Genomic DNA, 26,567 nt, shown 5'->3' with positions numbered 1-26,567 from the left:
CCACACAACCCCTGTTCGGACCAATCCGTATGCAAATCAGACTTGACCCTGTACCTCATTGTAAAAGTCCATCACAAACTGCCAAGCTAGGTCCTCCCAGGACTGGAAATAAGCATCCTGGGACCGGTTTCAGGGTAGCACCCTTCATCAACTAGGATAGCTTGAATCCAGTGGCACAGTGAACGCGGGGCCCACGTCTGGACATACACTTCCCACTTAGGGCAACAAAAGAAAAAAGTACAGATGATGTACGGAATGTTTAACAATGCAAACATTCACCCACAGTCCCAAAGATCTGGGTTCAATCCATCATTTTTTGCCCACCCACGCCAACCCAGTTTGGACTTAGCCATGTACAAATCAGTCTTGACCCTGTTCCCCAGGGGAACAATCCAGCCAAAACTGCAAAGCCAGGTACTCCCTGAACCGGAAACAAGCATCCTGGGCCTGGCCAGGGTAGCAGAGATATAAACTGTTACTTTGCCCTTTGGAAATCCATGTTTAAGACACTTAGGTGCTCATTATGACATCAGCGGTAAATCCCGCTTACCGCCACGCTGAATGCTGCCAACATACCGCCGCCGCCTCCACCCCCCGCGGTGATCCGCTTACCATATAATGACAGACACATACCATTCCTTTAGAATACAGCCACACACACAAGTCCGTCACACCAAAGGTCAGTGATAAACTGGCGGTATCAAAACCCACACCGTTACGCCAACAGAACTACGCCCACAACATTATAACCCATTATAACTATGACGGACATTCAATGGCGGTAAACGATTGGCAGTACATACTGCCGTGCTCAAAATACACACACTCAAACAAAACAACAACACATTGGTCAATTCAAACTACACATACCTGACACACACGCACACCACACCCACACACCCACACCAATATAAAACACACACCCACAACCCTTTCTACTACAAATAATTGCCAAGAGAGACAGCAAGAGCACTCACACAACCAGAGCCACATACCACCATCACCTATACACCAACCATGCACTTTACATCACACACCCCAACACATCACCCTACACAGCCTCACCCACACCACGCACACTACACCCATGGCACCACAACGACACACCCCAGATTCTCTGAGGAGGAGCTAAGGGTCATGGTGGAGGAAATCATATGGGTAAAGCCACAGCTATTTGGATCACAGTTGCAGCAGATATCCTTTGCTAGGAAGATGGAGCTATGGCGGAGGACCATGGACAGGGTCAACGCCGTGGGACAGCACCCAAGAACAAGGGATGACATCAGGAAGAGGTGGAATGGCCTACAGGGGAAGGTGCGTTCCATTGTAGCAAGACACCAACTCACTGTACAGAGGACTGGCGGGTTAGCCACACACTAACCCTTATGGCCCACACCATACTCATACACAAATATCCACTGGGTGGGAACCAGGGCTCACCTATTAGCCACACCCTGTGCCTCTGGAGTTGGGACATCACATTTGGGATGCTGCTATTCCTCAGGATAAAGGCATCATGCACGAAGCCTGGATACTTAGCATCGACACTGGAGATGTACTGGTCCGCCAAACACACCATCTGCACATTCATTGAGTGAAAATGTTTTTTATTTCTGAACACCTGTTCATTTTGCTGGGGAGGGACAAATGCAATATGTGTTACATCAATAGCCCCAATAATGTTAGGGATATGTCCCATTGCATAGACGTCAGCCTTCACTGTGTCCAAATCCTCCACCTGGGGGAAAACGATGTTCCTGCACATGATTTAATCAGGGCAGACAACACTCTGGTCAGCACTATTGAGAACATTGGTTGTAACATTCCTGCTGCCAAGCCCACTGTCACTTGGAAAGAACCAGTTGCCAAGAAATGAAGCACTGATAGCACTTGCACAAGAGGGGGGATCCCAGTGGGGTGAAGGATGGCAGATATTAGGTCAGGCTCTGATCAGGCACACAGCTCTGTGATTGTGGCCCTGTCAAGTCTGTAGGTAAGGATGATGTACTTGTCCTCCATTGTTGCCAAGTCCACCAGGTGTCTGTACACTGGGGGATGTCTCCATCTCCTATTCATCTGCAGCGGATGCAATCGATGGGGCAAAAGAGTGAGGAGCAGGTCATAATCTGTACATTGTTACCACTTCAGTTCAATGCATGATGTGATTTATACAATTTATTGGTGGCATTTGTCCTGAATGTACAATTGTGAACTGTCACACACTTAGGATCCATGGCCTGTCCCCCCCAAAATGGCATCTGCCTCTCCTGTATAGAAGGACAGGTGGAAGTGATGTAAATCTGCTGACGTTGTGCGCCGTTCCGGGAGGCGGTCGAAACCGCTGTGCAACTCCTCACTGGTTATCATTGGGCCCTATGGGGTACAGTGGCCAATGGTGATGTACGCCGGCGGTGACGGTATGCACCGCCGCAGACGTCACCGCCATTTTCTAACTGTTCATTCACTTGCTACCTGACCTTCAACAGGAGAGGACCTATACTGCATAAGCTACTGTGACCTGTGTCTGGAGATGACCATGGCTCATGTGACTGGGGAAAGGGCCCCTGCCTTCACCTCAGCAGAGTAGGAGAGACAGGTGGATGGGGCTCTACCCCAGTACCGACTGCTGTTTGGGCCTCCAGACCAACCCGTTAGTACACTGTGAGCACGATGCGTGTGGCATGAATGCATTGAGTGGTGTGAATGAAGGCGTCGTGTGGGGGGGGGGTTGGTAGATGGGCCCTGGGCAGCATGCAGCATGTATGCTGAGCCATGTCTGTGCGTAAGGGGATGGGAAGGGATAAGGTGGGCCATGAGTGTAATAGGCAGGACGGTCTGACTAATACCTTTCCCTGTGTGTATTTCCTCTGCAGGTCAGCCTCCATCAAAAGAAGGGTATGTGGCGTGCCATCGGCAGGGACGTGCAGAACCTGGTGGTCTATGGCAGGCGGAGCACTCACTGTAGGAAACTGTGGGAGGACCTGAGATGCTGGGCATGAAAGATGGCCGAGGCCCAGCAGGGGATGGCCTCCCAACGAGGAAGGGGTGCCCTTCAAACCCTGACCCCCGCGATGGCCCGCATACTGACGGTGGCCTATCCAGAGATGGATGGGTGCTTGGGGGCTCACAGAAGCAACAAGGGGGTGAGTACAGTGCCCATCATTATTACTTATGCCTCGTGGGGTGGTATCCGGGTGGGGGATGTGTGCCTGTGGGTGCCCCTAGGCCAGGCCTGCATTGCCGAGTAGGTCCCATGTTGGGCAGGGTTTTGATGTGAAATTCCTCCTACATAGCTAGTAGGCATCCACTACTGGGCAGGGCTGTGTGGGTCCAAGGTATGCTGCAGTTGGCGGTATGTGCATCTCCCCATGCCCTGGCGACTAGAATTGTTACTGGTAGTGCATTGCCTTGTGCGTAGGGCTGTTCCATGTGTGTGAGTATGTTATGTACTCCAACGGTGGTGTTGGTGCAGCCATTGACCAAGTGTATCCTGTCTCCCTCCCCCCCTTTTATTTTGTCACCCTGTCCTTATGTGCATTAGCGTCATCTGGTGGAGGAGTAGAGGCACCGCTGACGAAGGGAGCTGCATCCCAAGGGACCCAGGAGGCAGAGTCCACTGATGGTGAGGGCACCAGTGGGATGGAGGGTGAGGGGAGCACGACGGTGGAGACGGGAGGGGAGAGTTTGGACACGGATACCTCCTCCAATGGAAGCTCCTGGTGATGGTGGACACCTTTGTGTTTCCCCATCTACAGGTACAGCCGCCACCCCCCGTACCAGCACCACCCTCCCAGCAGCCCCTCATCGAGTTGCCCGTGCCCGCTCACAAAGGAGGGTGGGCATCTCCTTCGCCCCAGGCACCTCAGGACCTGTCCCAGTTAGCCCTGCTGCCCTGAGTGAGGAAGCTATTGACCTCCTGAGATCCATCTCTGTTGGGCAGTCAACCATTGTGAATGCCACCAAGGGGCGGCACCCCAAATGCAACAGTCCAATTAATTTCTGGAGGGCATTCACACTGGCTTGGCAGCCCAACAGAGATCAATCCAGGTTCTGGCCTCCTCTCTGATTGCAGCCATTGTCCCTGTATCCAACCTCCCCCATCCAACTTCCTCTACCAAATCCCATTCCCCTCAACCCCAACCTATCCCAAACACACAGCCAGATGAGCATGTACACAGGACAACACACAAGTGTGGCACAGGTAAACACAGGCATCACACTTCATCCCACAGGCACTCACACAAACGCCATCCAGATGCAGACATACCAACATCCACTGCCTCCGCAGTGTTCCCTCCTTGTCGTCCACCTCCTCCCAATTGCGTATACACTCATGCCTGCATGCACTACATCCTCATCCACTACCACCATCACCAGCACACCTATAAGAGCACACACCTCACTGGCAGTCACCACCCCCACATCCATGCACACGTCCCCTGTGTCCTCTCCCACTGTGTCTGTGCCCCCTCCTCCCAAAGTACACAAACGCAAGCACTCAGACACCCAACAGCCATCCACCTCACAACAGCATCCAACCCATGCACCTGGACCCAAACACAGCAGACAGACCCCTCCTACAACCACTCCCTCTTCCTCCACTCCCTAACCTTCTCATTCTTCCCACCCCAATGTCCCTAAGAATCTTTTCCTCTCCACCATTGACCTCTTCCCTACCCCTCCTCCCCCCGTCCTTCACGTCAGGCCACGGTGGTTAAAACCCAGGCAAGTACCTCAGCCACCCAGTCCACGGGCCCAGTAGTGTCCATAGCAACTCATGGTGGGAAAGGATCCCGGGGACCAGGCAGCCACACGGGAAAGGTGCCTGCCCCAAGTGCTGTCAGGAAGCACAAGGAGCCACCGCCGCCATGTGCTGTATGGAAGAGCAAGGTGCAATCCCCAGCTGCTGCAAAAAGGAGCAACGAGCCATCCCCAGCTGCTGCCAGGAAGGGCAAGGGGCCTGCACCAGCAGGCAGAAAGGACAAGGGGCATGCTGCTGAGACTCAGTCAGAGCCCACACCACCAACCATGGTGGTACAGCCATCCGATGCTGCAGGGGATGGGCTGGAGCCTCCCCCCACTACAACCACCAGCTCCACCACCAGCTCTGCCACCAGCACCACCACCAGCAGCAGCACCAGTGGGCAGCCATCCAAGACTGCAGGGAATGGGTTGGAGCCTCCCCCCACCAATACCACCAGCACCACCACCCGCTCCACCACCACCAGCAACAGCAGCACCAGTGGGCAGCTCTCTGAGGCTGCAAGGGATGGGCTGGAGCCTCCCCCCACGACTACTACCAGCACCACCACAAGCACTGCCACCAGCACCATCACCAGCAGCAGCAGCACAAGTGGGAAGCCGTCCAAGGGTGCAGAGGATGGGCTGGAGCTTCCCCCCACAAACACCAGCAGCAGCACCACCACTGCTACCACTGAGCAGCCGTCACCGCCAGTGGACATTCTGTAGACCTGCCTCCATAGGCTGTTGTGCGGCCTGCCTCCTGCAAATCCTGTGGGTATGACTCCCAGCTGAGAGACTGTGACCTTGCACTCCCCAGGATCTGCATCACAGGGCACGATGCCCCGTCCAGAACCAGTGGAGAAGCCATCCACTAACCCCATCCTCCCCAGGATGAAGATCACAGGGCACGATGCTCCCTCCAGAACCATTGGAGAAGCTATCCACTAACCCCATCCTCCGCAGGATGAAGATCAATGGGCACGATGACCCCTCCAGAACCAGTGTCCAGAACCAGTGGGCAACTCACCCACTTGAGAGACTGTGGCCTTGCACTCCCCAGGACAAGGTAATGGGCATGTTGACCTCTCCAGAGCATGTGGGCAAGTCACCCACTTGAGAGACTGTGGCCTTGCACTCCCCAAGACAAAGTAATGGGCATGTTGCCCCCTCTAGGACCAGTAGTGTTGTTCCATCTGACGGCTGAGGTGTCCACCCCGTTCCCCGTCCCCCTGAGGTGCCTGCCTATTTTCAAACTGATGCCCCTGCAGTGCTCTCTCCATGTTGTTTTAGGAGTCAAGTGGGGCCTTGGACTTTGTAATGTGGCCTTGTGGCCCACGAACATTGAGGACTGGGCAGTGTCCTTTCATTTGTACATATGTTTATATTTTTTTATTTGGATGCACGTGTTATTACTATATTTATTTTATTACACTCACTTTGATCTATTGGTGTTGTCCTTGCATTATTCCTGAGGGGTATGGGGTAAATATGTTTTATTGCTGCATCTGCTTGTGTGTATGGTGTTGGGGGTGGAGGTGGGGGTGTTGTGTGTTGCGTGTTTGTGTCACTCTCTTTTTCCTCCCTCCCTCCCCTGTGTGCTAGGCGGCTGTACTCACCGTGGTCATCTTCACCGTCATTGGTGTTCATGGTGGAGCAGGACATAGAACAGCACTGGGAATATGTGCAGCTCGGGCTCCATGGTGCCGTGGTTCTTCCCTGAGTCTCCAGAGGTGTGACGTTTTTCTTCTGTGCAGTGTTTCCACCAGGCTTTTGATGTCATTGGTACCGCTGCAGAAAAGGTGGCGGTTTCCTGTCTCATAATACAGTGGGTGGAACATTGACTTCCGCCTGGCTGTAGGTGGCTACTGCCGTGGTGCCTGTTGATTCTGCCCTGGCGGTCGGTGTGTCAAAGTGGCTGTCTGTCTGAGCTGTTTCTGCCCTGGTCATAATTTGATGGTATTTACCGCTAGCATCTTGGTGGTATTACCACTGCTTTATCACCAACCACCAGGGTTGTAATGAGGGCCTTAATGGCTTGTTTTGAGAATTTGATAAATGTTATTGAAAGTGGTGTCAAGGCTCAAGTTTCTTGTAAAAATATAAAAATTATTCGATCATTGTCAAACATTTTACTAGGCAAAACAACTATGTTCCATGAGCAAATACTAAGGCCCTCATTACGACCCGTGGGGTCGGCGTTAATTTGGGGAAAGGTACTGCCAACAGGCTTGCGGTACCTTTTCCCAAATTATGACATTGGCGGTTTGGCCTAAGCCAAACCGCCAATGTACCACTCCGTCCGCCAGGGTGGTAATGGCCGCTGGGCTGGAGACTTCAGTCTCCAGCCCAGCGGCCGTCACAATCCCACCCTCGGGATTATGACCCCGCCTACAGCCATGGTTTTCGTGCAAGCGTACCGCCACGAAAACCATGGCGGTAGGCACTATCAGTGCCAGGGAATTCCTTCACTGGCACTGATAGGAGTCTCCCCCTCCCATCTCTCCCTCCCCTTAGTCCTCTCCCACCCTCCCCCTCCCTCTCCTGTCCCCGCACATTTACACACCCACATGCACACACATATACCCACATGCATAATCACATCCACCTACGCATGCACACATACATACCCACACACCGCAACACACACTAACATACATTGTCGCACACATGCATTCACAACACACACATACACGTACACTCACATTCAGGCATTCACACAACATCCCCCACCCTCTCTCCTGTTGGAGAACCCGACTTACCTGCTTGCAGGGGGTCCTCTGGCTGGAGACGGGTCACGGTTTTGCTGTCAGCAGCAGCGTCCGCCAGCAAAACACCGTCAGGCCGTATCTCTGCTCATGAAATGGCAGGCAGTGTTTTGCAGGCGTGGCGCTGCTGCTGACAGCAGCGCCACCTTACTGCCGTCCACCGCCATGACCGTTGGCGGTATTCCACGAGCCTTCTGGCAGAATTCCATTGAGGGTCATAATGCGGGTGGGCGGCTGGTAGCCACGACGACGGTATGTTGGCAGCCTTCACGATAGGCAGCAGTTACCGCCAATGTTGTTATGAGGGCCTAAGTGTGTTCTGGATGGTGAGGGCCGAGGTAGAAGGAGGAGTTACTGGTCATTGAAGGCATCTCTTGTGTAATGTCATGTCAGCCAACCCCACTGAACCTGCAATGGCCTTGTGCTATTTGTTACCGCATCCTGAGTGGATGGAAAAATTACTGTTTCCAGCATTGATTACAACATTGATTCCCTGGTGTTTTTTAGAATAGAGTTAACATGGAAGTTTTGCTTACCAGGAAAATTGCAAAAGTTTGATCCTGGAGGAGCTAGCATGTCAGGGTAGGCAGGAGTAATGTGTGCTCAAATGTCTATGCCCAAGATACCTAACATGATTTTTCCTCCATGATCTAGTGTGCTTCCAAGTGTGATGCCGAGGTGACCAGAGTGGCTTCATTTGCATGGTTCACCTGGGGTTAGAGATATTTGACAGATTTGAAGCCTGAAAAAGTAATCCCAACAAGGACTGAAGCAGTTTCAGGATGTTACCCCTCTGAACCCCTTCGCAGCCAGGCCTTTTCCCCCTCAGGTGCCAGCCCTTTTTTTGCCTGTTTGAGGCAGTTCACACTTAGACCCTCATAACTTTTTCTCCACATTAAGCTACCCACGCCAAATTTGCTTCCCTTTTTTCCAACATCTTAGGGATTCTAGAGGTACCCAGAGTTTGTGGGTTCCCCTGGAGGAGACCAAGAAATTAGCCAAACTACAGCTAAAATGTTATTGGTTTTTTTCATGGGAAAAAGGGCTGCAGAAGAAAGCTTGCATTTGTTTCCCCTGAAAATGTCATCAACAAAGGGTTTGTGGTGCTAAAATCATCATCTTCCCAGCTGTCAGGAACAGGGAGACTTGAAACAGAAAGCCACATGTTTAACACAATTTTGGCATTTTACTAGGACATACCCCATTTATGCTATATTTCGTGCTTTCAGCCACCTCCCAGTTAGTGCCAGACATAGGTGTGAAACCAATGCTGGAACCTGGATATCTAAACATTTCTGAAAAGTAGACAACATTCTGAGTTCAGCAAGGTGTCATTTGTGTAGATACTTTAAGGTTTTCTTGCAGAACGTAACCGCTAAAATAAACAAATATTTGAATTGAGGTGAAAAAGAGCCATTTCTGTCCACATTTGCTTCTATAACTTTTCCAACTATGGCAGATTTTTTAAAGCAATATACCGTTACGTCTGCTGGACCTTTCTGGTTGTGGGGTTATATAGGGCATCAAGAACCCTAGGTACCCAAAGCCAATAAGCGAGCTGCACCTTGCAATGGGTTTTCATTCTATACCGGGTATACAGCAATAAATTTGGTGAAATATGAAGAGGGAAACATAGGCATCAAGGAAACCTTTGTAATTCCAAAATAGGCACAAGATAAGATGTTGAGAAGCAGTGGTTATTTTCACATCTTTGCATTCAGGAGTCCCCATACTAGCATGTGAATTACGGGGCATTTCTCAAATAGACGTCTTTTTTACACACTATCTTACATTTGGAAGGAAAAAATGTAGAGAAAAACAAGGGGCAGTAACACTTGTTCTTCTATTCTGTGTTCTTCAAAGTCTCCCGATAAAAATGGTACCTCATCTGTGTAGGTAGGCCTACTGCTTGCGGCAGGAAACGCAACATGTACATGTCAAATTTTTACATTGACAACTGATATTTTTTTGGAAAGTGTCTAGCTGTGGATCTTGGTCTCTAGGTCAGCCGACACCTAGGAAAACCTACCACACCTGTGAATTATTTTAAACTAGACACCTAGGGGAACCCAGGATGAGGTAACCTGTGACACTTTCACCAGGTTCTGTTACCCAGAATCCTTTGCAAACCTCAAAATGTGGCACAAAAAAAACTTTTCCCTCACATTTCGGTGATAGAAAGTTCAGGAATCTGAGAGGAGCCACAAATTTCCTTCCACCCAGCATTTCCCCAAGGCTTGCAATAAAAAATTGTGCCTCACGTGTGTGGGTAGGCCTAGTGCCCGGGATAGAAAATGCCCCAAAACACAACATGGAAACATCACATTTTCCCAAAGAAAACTGACCTGTTTTTTGCAAAGTGCCTAGCTGTGGATTTTGGTCTCTAGCCATCCGGCACCTAGGAAAACCTAGCAAACCTGGACAAACTAGACACCTAGGGAAACCCAGGATGGGGTACCTTGTGTCGCTCTCACCAGGTTCTGTTATGCAGAATCCTCTGCAAACCTCAAAATTAGGGCCAAAAAAAAAACTTTTTCCTCATATTTCGGTGCCACAAAGTTCTGGAATCTGAGGGGAGTTATAAACTTCCTTCCACCCAGAATTCCCCAAGGACTCTCGATAGAAATGGTACATTACTTCTGGGGCTAGGCCTAGTGCCCGCAACAGAAAATGCCCCAAAACACTACATGGACAAATCAAAATGATCAAATACAAAACAACCTGTTTTTGCCGGCAGGGGTCTCCTCCATTTTTGGTCCTGGGCTCAGCAGCCATCTAGGGAAACCTACAAACTCAGAATTTCTGAAAACTAGACGCCTGAGGGAGTCCAGGGAGGTGTGACTTGCGTGTATCTCCCAATGTTTTCTCAGCCAGAATCCTCAGCAAACCTCAAATTTAGCTAAAAAATCAAATTTTCCCACATTTCTGTATGGGATCACTGCACCAGCAAAAATTTCCTACCACCCAAAGTTCCCCTCAGTAGCCTCATAAAAATGATACCCCACTTGTTTAGGTGGGCCAAGTGCTTATGACAGGGAAGACCCAAAAACATGTCGGAATTGAGGGAGGACCAAAGGCAGTCCAAAAGGGCAGTTTGGAAAAAACATTTTAAAGCCGACAAGTGGGGCAGAATTTTTATTGGTATAGATGCGACAATGGTTTGTGGATTCCTGCAGATTCCAGAAGGTTCCATCACAAAAATGTGGGGAAATAGTGCGATTTCAAGCAAACTTGGAGGTTTGCAGCGCATTGTGGGTAAGAAAATGATGTGAGGTGCATGTGAAGCACACAACCCTAGACTCACCCAGATTTCAGATGTGTCTAGGTCTTGTAGATTGTTCTACATGGCAGCATCCCAAAGTCCAAAAATTGGAGCCCTCACATTCCAAGTGGGACGATTTTGAGAGTTAGCTAAGCTCTCATGGCCCAAACGTAAAACCAAAACCCAGAATAACTAAATGTCCTTTTGCTTGCCATTGGGATAATATCTTTTAGTGTGCGGAGGAGAGCTGAACAACTGATACCCCCTTCAGTTGGGATGGGGGCATAACCATGCCCATACTGGTTGTTAGCCACCACCAACTATTTTTTTTAAAAATTCCCTGGCATCCAGTAGGCTTTCTGCCCTCAGTAGTGGATTGGGGGTAATTGCACCATCTGCCCACTGGTGGGCAGAACAACTTTGTCCTCTTTTTTGGGGGTTGGGTTCTGGCCATACCCCCACCCTCTGTTTAAAAAAAATATATATATTCCCTGGTGTCTGGTGGGCTTTCTGAGCCTAACACAAATAGGCCGATCTGCCCCCCTTGGGGAAATGGCCTAAAATAAATTTGTCACTCAGGGGAGCAACCCCTGCCTAAGGGGTCACTCCCCTTGCAAGAAATTGGTGTATAAACAATCCCAGGTGACCCTTGCCTAAGGGGTCGCTTCCCATCTGTAAAAAAAAAAAAAAAAAAAAAAGTCTCTGCTGCCCAGTGGTCTCTGCCCCTCCGCCCCTTGGGGGCAGATCAATCAAATTAAAATAGGCCCCCCAGGGAGCAAAAATGGCCTAAAATAAATTAGCCTTCCAGGAGAGCGAACCTTGTTGAAGGGGTCGCTCCTCTTGTGTAAAATTGGTGCAAAAGAAATCCCTGGTGTCTAGTGGCTTCTGCCCCCCAGGGGGCAGATTGGCCTAAATAATTTAGGCCGATCTGCCCCCAAGGGGGTGCAGAGAAGGCCTAATAAAATAATTGCCCCCTGGAGAGCGTCCCTTGCCTAAGGGGTCGCTCCCTTTATCATTGTAAACAAATACAACAAAAATATCCCTGGTGTTTAGTGGCTTCTGCCCCCTCAAGAGGGGCAGATCGACCTAAATAATATGGACCAATCTTCCCCCAGATGAGGCAGAAAAGATCTAATAAAAAGATTGCTTCCTGGATGGTTCCTCCCCTTATCACTGTAAACAAAAACAAAAAATTCCTGGTATCTAATGGCTTTTGCCCCCCTTGGGGTAGATTGGCCTAATTAATATAGGCCGATCTGCCCCCGGGGGGCAGAAAAGGCCTAATAAATTTTTTTTCCCTGGGAAGCGACCCTTTCCTAAGGGGTCGCTCCCCTTATGAATGAAAACCCCAAAAAATCCCTGGCGTCTAGTGGCATTCCTGCAGCACGATCACTTTGCTATCGTGCATGCAGGAATGCTCAGAGAGACTTGAAAAGGAAAGCCTTTCCTTTTCTTTTCATGCCTCCCTGACCTCCCCTTCCCCCTCACCGAGGAGAAACTAATCTGTTTCTCCTCAGTGGCACTGGAAGCTTAGCTTCCAGCACGATGGGAGCAACCTCTGGTGAGTTGGGGGTAGAAGGGGAAGGAATTTCCCTTTCATCCCTGCCCTGAGGGGAGAAGGCCCATGGGAGGAGCGCTAGTGCTCCTCCTATGGGCCTGGTGCAGGACGTAATGGTCACCCGAGCGGTGCTGCCCATGACTTAATTGTTACGTCCCAGACACCCAACGGGTTAATTCACTTAAGCAACCCCTCAAGTGAAAATGCAGTAATAATGTTCAACTCTTATTTGTATTGCAATGGTAGGTACATCAAGGAGTTTTTCTGTGTGGCTCCAGTTGGAAATGTCTGCAAAGGTATCCTCTATTATCCAGTTGGCCAAGCTATTGTTGAATGTGGTGTGTGAGGCCACTGGGCTGTGGTTTGGGGAGCTAAGTGCTTCTACGGGCAGAGTGCTGGAATCATAAGAAGATACTTTACTGCTGTACTTGTAATTGGTGCCCATGAGACCTTGGTCATATTGGTGCCAGTATTTCATAAAAAAGCATTGGTTTAGTTGTCTGGGTGCACTTTTAAGTGCCGGCCTGTGTAAGCCTAGTCTGCATCATTTACTGTTAGTGTTATCCGAAGAACCATAAATTGTGATTAGTTAACTTTTGTATTGGCAGCAATGAGATGGTTAAATGGTTTCAGCTTGACTTATAAGTACTGGTCCCCTATATTCCATTAAGGAGGGGGCTGCTGCCATGGTCTGAAATGCTAGGGAGCTAGAGCATGATCTATTACAGTGTTCCATGCTTGTACTGAGAGTAGATGCAGCTGCTGTGATCTGTTTGTTTTCAGCTGCCTTCTTAGGTCGAGCTTTCGAGACATGTTGTATTTAGTTTAGTGGATTGAACTCCACCCACTTTTGATTTGTTTGTTTCAGTGCCCTTAAAACTTCCTTGCTTGCTAATGGTAACTCCTTCCTCTTTGCCCCTCCTTTTTGCCTTTGTTTCCTCCCATGGAGCTGGAACCAGGTACTGAAGCTTTACCCTTGGGTTATCTGCTTGTTTGGGGACTATTTATTTATTGGTTTCCTGCTCATGTTAGTGTTTTCCTGTGTCCAGCTCGGCAACCATAACTGCCTATCACCTCCTCATTCCATCTAGCTCCATGCCCCCCCCCACTCCCCTTGTTTTCTCTGAGCCCTTAAGCAACCACTATGTCACTAAGGAGACCAATAGGAGCTTGAACCTCCAGGCATTCTAGAATGCCTTTTATTTTATTTATGTTTTAAAGGCACCAGGCTCACTGAATTCTTTGTATACCAGGGCAGCTATTACAGCTGCCGCTATTCCAACCAGTCACAGTGGGAATCACAGGCTGGCACCTGCTTACGCCAATGAGAGAATGATTAATTTGGGCCAATCAGAGTCTGCACTCCTTCCCTCAACCCACTCCAGGTCACTACTGACACTGACTGCTGGTTAAAATCATTTAGTGAGCAGCCAGCATCAATTAAAGAGCAATAGGGAAATCTCACACATGTGCTACGTTAGAGAGGGAGTATTGTCTGGAGTGAAAGGTGCAGTTATTGGACAAGGAGAAAGCAGCTTTGGATTGCAGGTTTTTGCTTTTCTGGCCTACTATCCATTTTTCTTCTACATCCTCAATGTCACTGAGCTTACTGGAGGCACTATCCAATACAAATGTCCAAGCAAAATGGGTCTCGCTGTTGACATGTCGCAAGCCTGTGATCGCGCTTTACTTTCTTTACATGAGCAACAAGTTTTTTTTAAGGGAACCAAAATGTTGCACTTGGCTTTAACTATCAGGCTGGCAGCAGGTAGTTTTGCAATTCGTTTAAAGCCTTTCACCCTTCCCAATAATCACATTTACAGAATAGCTCCTGCTTTCACAGAGCTTTTCTAAAATGATCCTTCTTTTATTTCATTGTGTGAAACTGTGACAGGACAACCGCATGTACGTGATGTTTTGAAGCAGTGTGATTGTCTCATGGGGAGCACAACAACGTAACAATGAAGCGGAACAATGAATATGAGATTGATCAACTGATATTTTATTTCAGGCAACAAAATTAGAACCATGCGGATTTTCGATATACAGATATTCTTTCTTTGCTTTGCTTGTCCCATTATGTTTGTAGGGATTTGTTGTTGGTTTTATTGCAACCCTTTGTCTTGACTATAGCATACCCCTTGTGAAAGTTGCTGTAATTATAGTCTTTTGTCCTGGAAATGTTGGCCCCAGGGCTTTAAATGGAATGGGAATCTAAAAATGTATCATGATCTAAGAAACTAGGGAACAAGAGGAGTGGCCCATGTAATTAAGGGGACACAAATTCTTTGCTTCGCGTACCATGCTTATGCAGTCAGTATTTTGGTGCCTCCTTGTGAACTTTCTGTTTTTGTATCCAAATATAACACTTAATAATGGACATGCACCTAAAGCTATCCATTAGCTTGCTTATGCTTGTTATTACTGTTTTAAGTTGTGGTCACTGACCCCAGCAGGCGCGATAGCAGGGTTGGAGAGATCCAGTCAAATGTCATTCACCTGGGGGATCTGTCAGGCACTGTAACAATGACACTCTAATTTTGGATCCACCAGTGCTAAAATGTTTGCACTTTGTCAGTTTGGACATCTATCTTTTTCTCACATGATCATCAGTGCACAACATTCTTGCACTAATCCTGTGCACTCCATCAACTTTACACTATGTAAGCTGACACCTATGACTTAGTGCTAGAAAACTGTGCCATCACTGTATAAAAACTAGTTCTGATTGTTATTAACGGTAGCTCAAAGAGCATCCTGTGCAGTCACAAAGGGGTGGGGGCTGGAGGGTATGATGGCTGATTGAGTGTCATTTCCTGCCACTCAAATCGCAGACATCAGACCAGGCTTAATTCATCCTAACTAGACCCAGCCCAACCATCAAAGCTAGATAAATACAATTTAATGTGGGCTAGAATCTCACTCATCCCTCTCTATGTTTCTTTCTATCTATTTTGTGCAGTTCTCACCACTATCTGTTCTCCATGAAACATTATTCCATTACAAAAATACACTACGTACCACACAATTCCACCCCACACTATTCCACAACTAACAATTGCAATCCAACCCACATAATTCCACTCCAAACCTCAAACATCCACTACACTACACTCCAAACCAAAACACATTGGTAAAGGACATTGTTATTTACAATGCCAATAGCTCAGGCTCTGGCAAACGAGAGACCGATTTCATTGCAATTGCTTGTTTTTCTTTTTGGTGCTTTCCAGATTACCTTCTGTATTCATGGACATGGGAAAGAGCTCAGTATTACTGGCTTTACTTGAATACAATGATTTTGGTTATTTAATTTATTTATTTTTGTTTAAATTGTGGGATGTATCTCCAACCTGCTGACCAGCCTTCCATATGTGGGGAAAGGATGGTTTAACAGAATGTTTAACGTCAGATTGATCTTTTTGTTTCTAGCCTTCTTTTGTATTTTTCTCTGTCATTTTGTTGTTAATGTAACAGACTATTCTTCCTGTATTAAGTTACTCATTTTGAAGAGGTACCTGTGTTGTTTGGTAAAGTTAGCAGAAGGGGTTCTTCAACTTTGTGTTTAATTTGTGAGGGTTGAATGTTAACAATTGCTGGTTTCATAGAATGGGCATACTACAAATCCTTAAGGGGGATTGTCATAGTGAGTGCTTTGGATGTTACATGTAGAGCTCTTCTGCCAGGCAAGAACAGGGCTATTAGAGGTTGTAGTAAGGTGTGAGTTCTGATTACTGGTGTCAAGATTAGGAATTTGTAACCCTTGACTGAGAAAATTTGTATTGCAAGACTGACATGGGATGCTCAGGTTTGTTTCAATCTCTTTGGTTAGGGGTTCTAAAACAGAAGATAACAAGTGACTAGCAACAACATATCACCTGGTGAATGACATTCTCTGATTGCACACAGGTTTTTAGAATATCAAAGCCTCCAAGCTTTGTGTCAATGCAAGAGATGAATAATGCTAGTGTATTTAGGAGATCTATTTGCAAGTTAATTGTTTTGAATGGTAATTCATGGCCTCAATCGATTACTAATATGTTTTAATGAGAAAATCCTATGCATCTGTGGGGGTACTTGCTGATTCACATACCTCCGCATTAGCTAGGTGGCTTGACTGATGGTCATCTGCTCATGCTCCATGATTTTTGAAGTGAGCATTGCATTGTACTCAATTACAATTTCCATTTCCAGCAACAATTCTCTTAAAGGAAGGGTTGATTTATCTACAGGGTTCATTGGACCCACATTTTTATATGCATACCACATAATATCAATGAGGTGTGTTTAGTCTTAGTGTCTTTGGTTGGACCCTACCAGGAAGAGGATGATAGGTGCATGTCCTTCTAAGCCGGCCAAAAACAAGAGAACCTCATGAATGATCAATTCTATTATGTCATACGGAATTACACACTTATCAGATCAGATCACACAGGGAGTTTTCCTTATCTTAAAAGGATATATACGTACACTTTCAGGGTTTACCTACACTGTGATGAATGTTAATATCATTAGATACACAACAGAAATCGTAACATAAACAGTGAGTGTTTGAACTGAGGGATTAAGGGTGACTTTGTCAATGAGCAGGAAAGTGAATGTGGTTAAAATGTGGGTTCTTCTTAAGATGTTGCATGCTTTATAAAACCTTCTAATTGATAATATGAAGAAAGAACACATGGCAGTTCATAAAATGTTCTTACATTTTATTTCAATAATCTACTTGAAAAGTTTCAATTTCTTGTTCTCTCTTCAATGTGCTTGTTCTTTGCATGTTTTTTTAAACCAGCTTTATTGTTTGCCGTGTTATGAATTATTACACATCAAAAATTACATTATACACAGTGATATTCATAGCATCACAAAAGGACAGTAAGAGTACAATCCAAAGTTGACATTGCAAATAAATAAATGCAGATATATCACGGCTAAGCATAAACAATTCCCTACTAAACATGGTGGTCTCCACTTTTTATTTATAGTTAGGTCTGCATTTCCATAGAAAATTACTTTTTTGGATTGCTAATAATGTGTTGTTTGACCAATGTTGAAGAAGTTTCAAAATAGTGCTCTTTTTTGTCTAGTTTCTTCAAGGAAAGTTTTGGGGTGATCCCACATGATGGGACTGGGAAAAAGGATGGGGTCACAAAACACAAAATCTGCATGACTTTTTTTAGAATGCGATACCACAGAAACAACTGAACATTATTAAAAACAAATTTGCCAGGAAGCTAGATCTTGGTCCAGAAAGCATGCTTTCTGTGATTTAGTGTAAATCTGTTCATTAGTTTAAGAAAAAAAAGGATTAAAAAATGTTTGTCTATGTGAACGGTTGGGTCGATAGACTCTCGCAAGAGTCCTGCAACCTCAACTTAAAAAAATTGAGTCCTGACAAGCCAGAGAGGCTTCTTTCCTCTTGGACCTCCTTGCTACTGCAGGAGTGCACTCCCACAGAGATGCGTGCTCTGACTGGCTTTCTGCAACATGAAATAAATTTAGCAGTGGCCATTAAGGACTTGGGGACTTAGGCCCTCATTAAAACCCTGGCAGTCGGTGATAAAGCAGCGGTAATACTGCCAACAGGCCGAGGGTTAAAAAAAATGGGATCACACCATGGCGGAAACCGCCAACACAGACAGCTATTTTAACACTCCGACCACCACAGCGGTAGCAACAAACACCACAGCGGTAACTACCAACAGACAGGAGGAAGACAATGTACCACCCACACTATTACAAGGCACCAATCCGCCAGCTTTTCCGGGGCGGTACCAACGCCATCAAAAGCACAGTGGAAACAGTGCACAGAAGGGAATCACTCACCTTTCGACACTCAACGAAGAACTAGGATGCCATGGAGCCCGAGCTGCAGATACTATCCATGTTGCTGTATCTATTAATACGTCACAAAGTGGAAAGACGGCGGCGGCGGCAACGACGACAGTGAGTACTGCACATAGCACACAGGGGAGGGGAGGAGGGAAAAGAGAGTGACACACATGCGACATGCAACACCCCCAACCCCCACCCACAACAACATACACACACACATATCCAACAACATCACAGATACACCCCGTCACCCCCTGGAAGAACGCAAGGACCAAACAAAATTAGTTTAACTAGTGTAATATTGGAACCCTCAGATAGATCAAGAGAACAGCAAATAATCAGTATACACAAATATTTACAGCAAGTATACAAGTCCATACACTGTCCCATGAAATGTCCGTGGACCAATGGTCCCCAAAAGCATGGGCGTAGCCCACACATGACACCTGCCTCAAAACGGAGAGAACATTGCAGGGGCATCAGGTCGAAAAAAAACAGGCACCTCAGGGGAAAGGGAAGGAGGCACCTCAGCTGGATGATGGTACGATGCCACTGCTCCTCGAGGGGGCTCCATGCCCACTGCTTGGTCCTGGGGAGTGCAAGCCACAGTCTCTCAAGTTGGTCCACTGCCCACTGCTTGGTCCTGGGAAGTGCAAAGCCACAGTATCTCAAGTCTCTCAAGTGGGGTCACTGCCCACTGCTTGGTCTTGTGGAGTGCAAAGCCACAGTCTCTCAAGTCTCTCAAGTGGGTTCACTGCCCACTGCTTGGTCCTGGGGAGTGCAAAGCCATAGTGTCTCTAGTGGAAGGGTTGCCCACATGCTCTGGAGGGGGCTTTGTGCCCAGAGTGCTTCATCCTGCCAAAGATAGGGTGAGTGTGTGCATTTCTCCACTGGATCTGGAGGGGGCTTTGTGCCCAGAGTGCTTCATCCTGCCAAGGACAGGGTGAGTGGGTGCATTTCTCCACTGGTTCTGGAGGGGGATTTCTGCCCAGAGTACTTCATCCTGCCAAGGATAGGGTGAGTGGATGCATTTCTCAACTGGTTCTGGTGGGGACTTTGTGCCCAGAGTTCTTCATCCTGCCAAGGACTGGGATAGTGGATGCATTTCTCCAAGGTTCTGGAGGGGGATTTGTGCCCAGGGATGCTGCACCGGCAGTTGACATCCTCTCACCTGGGTATCTTAGCCACACCATGTACCTGGAACAGGTAGCATGATACTCTATGGAGGCAGAGCCACACTCCATCCTGCGGCGACGTAGGCTGCCAATTGCTGGATCGTGTCAGTGCTGGAGGTGGTGTCTCAAGTGACGTGTCCAGGGTCCAGGACGTTACCTGCAGACTCTGACAGCTGCCCACTGGGGATGTGGCTGACGTACGACAGAGTGGCATCGGCTCTGCACGTGGCGGTGCTGATGGTGGTGCAGGTGACGGTGGCTGCGGCTGCGGCGGAGATGCAGCCAGTGTTGGCCATGGTGCAAGTGACTGTTGTGGTGGATGGAGACACCATACCATCTCCGGCAGCCTCGGATGGCTGATCCTTGGGGAGGATGCTGCAGACTGACGTTGTGGCAGCGGCAGTGCAGGTGGTGGTGCAGGTGGCAGTGCAGGTGGCTGTTGGAGCGGCGGTGGTGACTATGGTGCATCTGGCTGCCACCCCTGATGATATGGTGATCACCAGCCCCTCACCAGGAGACATTGTGCCCTGATGTGACGTGCCCTTTGGCTTGTGGCCCTTCCCCATCTTGACAGTTGCTGCAGGGGCCTTGGCACTGTCCACTCGGTGTTTGGGGCGAGGCCTTGCTGAGTGGGTGGTGTGAATGTCCCCTGCTGGAAGCCAGCACCTTTTTGACCTTTGCAGGTGGTGGAATAGGGTGGTCCTTCTTTTCTGTTGGTGGCACACTGGCAGCTCTGACGGGTGCACCCTTAGACCATAAAGGACTAGCAGGGACCACAGCTGATGCAGATTCGATGGCTGAGGTGCTGGGCTGGGATCTAGACATCCTGGCCCTAGGGGAAGGATGGGGGGGTGTAGGGAAGAGGTTAAAGTTAGCTAGAAATAGTTTTTTAGAAACACTGGGACGGGAAGATGTAGGGGGTGTGGGCGAGGAGGAAGTGGTAGTGGTTGTAGGATGTGAACATCTGAGTTTGGGTGAAGGTGTGTGGGCTGGAGGCTGTTGTGATGTGGATGGCTGTTGAGTGGGTGTGTGCCTGCATTTGTGTACATTGGGAGGAGGGCTCACAGACACACTGGGAGAGGACACAGGGGACGTGTGAATGTTAGTGGGGGTGGTGATTGCCGGTGAGCGGTGTGTACTGATGGGCGTGCTGGTGATGGAGGCAGTGGGTGATGAAGTAGTGCATGCAGGTGTGAGTGGAGACAAAACAGGGAGGGAGGTGGAGGACGTGGAGGAAGGGGAAACAGTGGAGGAAGTGGATGTTGGTATGTGTGCATCGTTATGGTACTTATGTGAGTGCCTGTGGGATTTGTGGTGCTTATGTTTTTCTGAGACACTTTTGTGTGTTGATGTGTGTGCATGCTGGTCTGATGGTGTGCTTGAGGTAGACTGAGGAAGAGGAGATAGGGTCTGGGTAGTGGAAGTTGGAGGGGGGAGGCTGGACACAGGTACAATGGCTGCCATCAGTGCTGAGGCTAGAGCCTGAAATGCTCTCTGTTGGGCCGCCACGCAAGAATGAATGCCCTCCAGGCATGCATTTGTTTGCTGCAAATGTCTCTCGACACCCTGGATGGCATTCAGAATGGTTGACTGCCCAACAGTGAGGGATCTTAGGAGGTCAATAGCCTCCTCACTGAGGGCAGCAGGACTGACTGGGACAGGGCCTGAGGTGCCAGGGGTGAAGGAGATGCCCACCCTCCTGGGTGAGAGAGCATGGGAAACATGCTGAGAGGCTGCTGGGAGGGTGGTGCTGGTAGGGGGGGTGACAGCTGTACCTGTAGCTGGGGTGAGCACAGAAGTGCCTGCCACCACCAGGGAGCTTCCATCAGAGGAGGAGTCGCTGTAGTTGGTATCCCCTCCTGTCCCCGTCGTGGAGCACCTCTCGCCCTCCGTTCCACTAGTGCCTTCACCCTCCGTGGATTCACCATCCTGGGCTATGTGGGATGCATCTCCCTCCGTCGCTGGTGCCTCTGCTCCTCTGCCAGATGATGCTAACGCACACAAGGACAGGGTGACACAACAAGAAGGGGGAGAAAGACAGAGAATACACATGATCAGTGCCAGCAACACCACTACCGTTGCCAGACACAACACACAGGAAGCAGCCCTATGCACTAGGCCATGCACTAGCAGTTGGTAGGAAAGTCACCAGGCCATGGGGTACAATGCCTAACACCATTTACTGCACACCTGGAACCCATAGGAGCCTGCCCAGTGGTAGATGCCCACTAAAAATATTGGGTTTAGAGTGCCTCAGAGCCTGCCCAACAAGGGACCTACCCGCCCATGTTCACTCTGGCCTAGGGAAACTCACAGCCCACATCCCCCACCCAGACACTTCGTAAAGCGCGCAGAGTCAGCTTTATGACACTGTACTCACCCCTTTGTGGCTTCTGTGATGCCCTCAAAAGCCCATCCAACTCTGGATAGGCCTCCACCAGGATGCGGAACATCAGGGGGGTCATGGTGTGACGGTCACCCCTTCCACATTGGGAGGCCAGCCCCAGATGGGCCTCTGCCGTCTTCTTGCTCCAGCAGCGCAGGTCCTCCCATCTCTTGCGACAGTGGGTGCTCCGTCTATGATAGACCCCCATGACCGCACTTCCTTGGTGATGGCACACCAAATACCCTTCTTCTGGTGGGCGCTGACCTAGAGGAAAGGTACAGGAGGAAAGGACATTACTCACCTGTCTGGATCGTCAGACTCATTGCCCAACAGTTCCCAACGATGCCCTGACGCACATACACTCCCCATCCTCACATGCAGCCCTCATCACCCCCCACATGTATCTTCCATCCACACAGGCATTGCCCACGCATCATGCTCACAGTGTACTCACCTGTTTATCTGGAGTACCGTAGAGTAGCATGCACTGGGGAGGAACCCATCCACCAGTTTGTCCAACTCCTCCGCGGTGAAGGCAGGGGACCTTTCCCCAGACACATGAGCCATTGTCGCTTCCAGACTGAGGTCACAGCAGCACTTGCAGTGTAGGTCCTCTCCTGTTGAAGGTCAGGTATCAAGTGAGTGAACAGACAGAATATGGCGGTCACGTCCGCGGCAGTGCATACCGTCACCACCGGCGTACATGGCCATAGGCTCTTTGAACCCATAGGGCCCAATGATAATCAATGCTGAATTACGCGTCGGTCTTCGGCCACTTACCGCAACGCTGCACAATGTCAGTGCTGTTACCTCATTTCCCCTTGTCCCTCCTCATAAGTCAGGCAGCCACCATTTCAAGGGGGCACATGGCATGGCACTTAACAGTGTCACAGAACAATTTGGCACATATACGGACTAACTACGACATACACAGATTTACTCACATTACTGCGAACACACTTGTGCAACCTATGTGATACATGACCTTCTGCTCACCGTTCTCCGCCATAGGCTGCATCCGCTGGGACAGATGATGAGATGGCGACATCCTCCGGTGTACAGACCCCTGGTGGACCTGTTGACAATGGAAGACAGACACATCATAATCACCTACAGACTTGGTCATGCCACAATCCAAGACCTGTGTGCTCAATTGGAACCAGACCTGATGTCAGCTATCCGCCATCCCACAGGAATCCCCCCTCTAGTGCAGGTCCTGTCAGTGCTCCATTTCCTGGCAAGTGGCTCCTTTCAAACTACTGTGGCCATGGCATCAGGGATGTCTCAGCAAAAGTTTTCTAACGTTATGAGCAGAGTGTTGTCTGCCCTGCAGAAAAACATGCGCAGCTATATCGTATTCCTCCAGGTGGAGAATTTGCCCACAGTGAAGGCTGACTTTTATGCCCAGGGACATATCTCCAACATCATTGATGCCATTGATGGTATGCATGTGGCATTTGTCCCACCCCCGCAGAAATGAACAAGTGTACAGAAATAGAAAAAGCTACCATTCGATGAATGTGCAGATGGTGTGTTTGGCGGAACAGTACATCTACCATGTGAATGCCAAGTATCCTGGCTCTGTGCATGATGCCTACATTTTGAGGAATAGCAGTACCCTTATGTGATGGGCCAACTCCAGAGGCACTGGGTGTGGCTAATAGGTGAGGCCAAGTTCCCCACACAGTATGAGTAGGTGTCTGGGTAAGTGGTAGTCCCTAAAGGTTAGTGTGTATCTCACAGTTATCCCTCAAGATTTGCAGGTGGCTCTTGTTACCCCAACCTCTCATGGCTACTGACCCCAGTGAGGAATCCCAGGACAACGGCAGAGGACTGCTACAATGAGGCACTTAGGAAAACTAGGCGTATTATTGAGAAGACGTTCTGCCTCCTGAAGGCCAGATTCCGGTGCCTCTATCAAACAAGTGGCTCCCAATACTACTCACCGAAGAAGGTGTGCAAGATTATCGTGGCATGCTGCATGTTTCACATCCTGGCATTGCGACACCAGGTGCCTTTCTGCAGGAGGATGAGCCAGGTGATGGTCTTGTGGCAGCGGTGGAGCCTATGGACAGTGAGGAAGAGTAGGCAGAGGAAGAAGATATTGACAACCAAATGAACACCATCATGCAGTACTTCCAGTGACACACAGATAAGAGACTGTAACTGATCCTCACATTTTTGAATACTGTAGAACATTGTATAAGTCAGCCTCTTAACCTCTGTCTATGGACACTGACAGTTCACTGTAGATTTCAATTTTTCAGATCTGGGTACCTCATTCTGCCTTCTGCTATATGTACTGCTGCCCAGCAACTGTCATACATTGATATGAGCAAATGAACATTTGCATTGCTATTTGTAGCTGGTGTTGTAATTTGTGAAAGATCAGACTGACTCCAGATTGGTTTGTGATTAAAGGGTGTTTATTTAGGGGCTAAGGAGTATAGGGGTATGTGAAAGGCGCTGGGGTGATGGTGAAGGAAGGTCCATAATAGAGTCCAGTCTCTTAGTATCACAGGTGCATTGTCCAATGGTGTAGTGAAAATAAGTATGTTTGACCACTGACTTTGTATTTCACCACTGTGCATATTTGTTGTTCAATGTTCACCACTAGCACATTACATTCTGTATTCAGTTTATCTGCCTATGGGCTTTAACGTGGCATTAGATATTTTGTATTGAGTTTAGCTGCCTTTTGGCTTTAACGTGGTGTTAGACATTGCAGTTGAGACATTGCAGATTAGCAGTGTTTTTCCACATGGTAAACCAAGCTGTGTTTTTCGTAAATTCTATCTCTGAACCCTAATCATGATAAGGAAGCGCATATTTTGTGTTTTTCTCTAGTCAGCCATCGGAGGAACACGCCTTGAAGCCTTGGCCAACCTTCAACTCTTGTTTCTTCCAACTCTGACCTACATTAGCCAGCATGTTTTGACTATTAGGGGGAAGGGATAAAAGGTGTCCCCCGGCAGCAGCGAGGGGAATTTTCCGAGACTTCAGTCAGGAGCGGAGGTCAGCTGCCTGACCTGTCCCATACGGGTGGAAACTCTCTTTCTCACAGTTGAACAGGAGTCATCAACTTGCAGGCATGAGAAAGATGAAGAGCAGTGATATACCCTACGGTGATGAATTTTGACTTTTTTTCTTTGCTTTGAAGTTATGTTATAATATAATCACATACATTTGCTGTGTACATTGCAATTGAGAATCGCTTTGATATATTTTCCTTTCATTGCTGTGACTACTTTTAAACGTGTGCCTCCAACCTACTAATCTCCTCTCTCAGGAACCTCGTGGTGAAGTAATAATAAATGTCTTCTTTAAACTAACAAGTGCATTCCAGAGATTGTTTTCAGCTCAGTCATTAGTGAAAGCAAAACAAATGGGGCATAGGAAGGGGAGTAATGGCAGTTCAAGGTGGACAGGGTAACTGAGTGGGACAGAAGGGTGACAATCAGGAGGGTCCTATTTTCTGGCGGGGGTCTTGGCAATGTTCTCTGTCTTCTGCCTGGATCGCAGGGACCGTTTGCAGGGTGGTTCTGCTTCTGCAGGGGGTGGGGTGCTGGTGGCCTGTTATTCCTGTGGCAGAGCCTCCTGTCCACTAGCGCCGGCGGAGGTGGAGGGTGTTTCCTCGATTTGGCTAGTGTCAGGGGCCCTTTGTTGTGCCATGCCTCCCTCATGGTCTTGCCTATGTCAGCCAGCACCCCTGCTATGGTGACCAGGATGGTGTATATGTTGGTGAGGTCCTCCCTGATTCCCATGCATTGTCCTTCCTGCAGCCACTGGGTCTCCCAAAACTTGGCCAGTACCGTGCCCATGGTCTCCTGGGAATGGTGGTATGCTCCCATGATTTTTGATAGTGCCTCATGGAGGGTCGGTTCCCAGGGCCTGTCCTCCCCCTATCACACAGCAGTCCTCCCAGCTTCCCTGTTGTCCGGTGCTTCTGTCCCCTGAACCATGTGCCCACTGCCACTGACCCCAGGTCCCTAATCATCCTGGGTTAGTGGGTTTGGCTGGGCTCCCTGTAGTGGTGGACACAGTGTTGATTGTTGTGTCCTGGGGACAGTCGCATGGGCCTGCTGAGTGGGTGCTGTGGTGGTGTTTCCTGAGGCAGGAGGCTCTGTGGTGGCTTGGGACTGTGGCAGTGGGACCGACTGTCCAGAGGTCCCTGATGGGCCAGGCTGGTGATCTTGATTCAGGCGTGCAGAGCTGCTGTCATCACTGTGGGCCTCTTCTTGGGGGGGGGGATGGATATGGCTGACACCTCCTGTCCGATGATGTTGGCTATGGGTCCTGTTGGGGTGTAAATGTATTGTTATTTTATCTGTGTGTGCCATCTGGTGCAATGGGCGTGTTTCCCTCTATTACTGTGCTTGCACTGTCGCCCTGGCCCTTGTATGAGTGATGATTTTGTGCCCTGGGTGAGTCTCTCTTTTGGGCATCCTGGGGTGATGGGTGCCCATGCAGGTCTGTGATGGGTCTCCATGCATTGAGTGCGCATGCGGGGCTTGGTATTGGGATGGGTGGGGTGTGCTAGTGGGGTATATGTGAGATGGTGGAGTGATGGGGGTGAGGGTAGGAGTTTGTGATGGCATGCAGGTGGGGTGGGGGGATTAAGTATTTAAGATTTGACTTACCAGAGCCACGTCCTCCTGCTACTCCTGCAAGGCCCTCAGGAGGCATGATCGCCAAGACTTGCTCCTCCCATGTTGTTAGTTGAGGGGGAGAAGGTGGGGGTCCAACGCCAGTCCTCTGTACAGCAATCTGGTGTCTTGAAACCACGGAACGTACCTTCCCCGTAGGTTGTTCCACCTCTTCCTGATGTCATCCCTTGTTCTTGGAT

This window comes from Pleurodeles waltl, chromosome 2_2, assembly GCF_031143425.1.
Source record: "Pleurodeles waltl isolate 20211129_DDA chromosome 2_2, aPleWal1.hap1.20221129, whole genome shotgun sequence".
NCBI lineage: Eukaryota > Metazoa > Chordata > Amphibia > Caudata > Salamandridae > Pleurodeles > Pleurodeles waltl.
The sequence above is the reverse complement of the archived record's forward strand: the minus strand, read 5'-3'. Positions refer to the sequence as shown.